This window comes from Triticum dicoccoides, chromosome 1B, assembly GCF_002162155.2.
Source record: "Triticum dicoccoides isolate Atlit2015 ecotype Zavitan chromosome 1B, WEW_v2.0, whole genome shotgun sequence".
Lineage (NCBI taxonomy): Eukaryota > Viridiplantae > Streptophyta > Magnoliopsida > Poales > Poaceae > Triticum > Triticum dicoccoides.
The window spans coordinates 139,432,867-139,435,305 of NC_041381.1; positions in this window are offsets into that span (position 1 = coordinate 139,432,867).

The following is a 2,439-nucleotide window of genomic DNA, read 5'->3' on the forward strand; positions in this document are numbered from 1 at the left end:
CCCGCGTCATGCTTGTGCTTTATTGCATTGGAGTGTGTACAAAGTACATGTAAATTACCAAGAGATTTATGATTGTTACTACGAGCTTGCCCCCCCCTCCCCCGGTTTATATAAGATATCGGGGGGTGTCTTAGGGTACAAGATCGTAGTCGGCTACGTACGAGGAGGTAGATTCCTCCACGAATCCATCATCTTGTTATGTACACCAAGTCATTTGGATTCCTCGTATACGTCATGGGTTGCCCGACGCGGTCCTTGCAGAACCGGCAAGGGGTCCTCGGCCCGGCCTATCGGACCGGATCGGTGTGGTGAGAGGCCCCTTACCCGGGACACCGTCAAGCGACACTCGGTTCGACCGCACGGGAACCAACATGACGATATGTAGTGAATTCATGGACGACGAGGCCACCGGAGAGCGTGGGTGAAGTGGATCTGGAGCTGCCCTCGGATCAGGAGTCGCGCATCGATGATCACTTCTCGGCATCGGACTTCTTGCCCATCATGGCGGCCGAAGGTGTGGTGGTGTGCGACGATCGATGGATGTGTGGGAAAGAAGGAGGATTGTACGGGCATGGGTTGAGGAGGAGCCCAGCCAGCTTTAAAGCCGAATTAGGCTTATCGATCGTTGTGTCGCCATAAATGCAGGTAGGCGGGAGGCCGGTCAGCCGGAGCGAATGCAATTAAGCCGGAGCGGATACACGGAAGGGAGGGGTTTGGGTTGGGTTCGTGTGGTTGGAGTTTGACATGGTGGACACCGAGACTCTTCCAAACCTACCCCCATTTTAGTGTGGATGTGCAAGATTTTAAACATTGGAACCATGTACGGACAAATAAGGTGACTGCCATTCGATAGTTAAAAGTGTTCATACCGTTAAATCCGAATATTTAGTTAGATTTGTTTGATGATCGCGTTAGAGTTGCCTCTCGATTTGGAGTTTTGACCCTGTCCTGTCCAAGACCAAGATGCCACCAGAAGGCCGAAATCACTATTGTGACCCTTTGAACGAACTTTGTCACAAAATAAACTCGGCGTGAAAGTATTTCACGATCTGACCTTTTTAGCAACGCCATAGCCTGCGGCGTTTCTGCCCAAAATAAAAACGCCAAGGTAGCTAGTGTTTCTGATCAAAGAAGAAACGCCGAGGTAGATAGCGTTTCGGACCAGGTAAGAAACGCCGAAGGCGATGGCGTTTCTGACCATCATAAAAACGTCAAGGAACCATGGCGTTGTTGTCCTCTTTGATCATAATTAATTAGCCTTATTAGTTAGGTTGTTCATCCACATTCCACATGCACATGAAAAAGGGCAGCAACACCATGGTCATTGGCGTTTCAATGATGGGCAGCAACGCCAGCGCCTTTGACGTTTCTTACCTGGTCCGCAACGCTAGCTATCACGGCGTTTCTTCTTTGATCAGAAACGCTAGCTACCTCGGCGTTTCTATGTTGGGCAAAAACGCCGCGGGCTGTGGCGTTGCTAAAGGGTCAGATCGTGAAATACTTTCACGTCGAGTTCATTTTGTGACAAAGTTCGTTGAAAGAGTCAGAATAGTGAAAAAGGCCCCACCAAAACCGGAGGTGACGGACAGGCAGAGCACAGTGCCATGTGAACCAAGCCGACCCGACCTGACGGCGCGCGTCTGGTCAGAAATAAAAACCGGGTGCCAGCCAGCCAGCACGGCCGCTATCCTCCCCCAACCCCAACGGCACAACCTGCCACTGGACTACTCCTAGAAGACTAGAGCCTGCCTGTGCTCATCACCGGCACCAACCCAACGCCAAATCCAGCTCACACGGGAAGAATCCAGCCGTTCATGAGACCACGAATATACAAAGATATTCAGAACCCGTAGCTTGTTTGCTGACAGGTACTACTGCCATGAGAAATGTTCGTGTCTGCTAAGAAAAATAAAAAAATAATAAGCATATTAGTTCTCCTGTGTTTGTCTTCTGACAGAAAAAACAAATAAATACACATTATGAGACGAAGAGAGTGGTACTATATAAAATGGGACGATCGAAAGAGTACGCGGATATGTTACACAAACGGGACGACGGTGTCCCTGTCGTATACGTCAAATAGACGTGTGAATGCTTTCATTCCCTCACGGCTCCTCTTGCATGTTCTTCATCTTACCTTTTTGATTGACGTTCTCCCTGGTGTGGTATGTGTGCTTACTTGGTACTGTACCATTGTTAATCATTGGTCGTATGATAGGGCAGTAATTAGGGGCCTCCAACCTGCCAGCACAAAAATGCAGTGGGGTCAAGTGTACCAAACTCTCTCAACTATCCTAAATTCTTGCACAATTATGTATAAAGCTAAGGGTGTAATCAAAAAAAATGTGGGGTCTAACACATAGAATCGCCACTGTATCTACCACTTAACATGTATCGAATATGGGAATATATAGGAAACACCGGTGAACAGAGACCCCC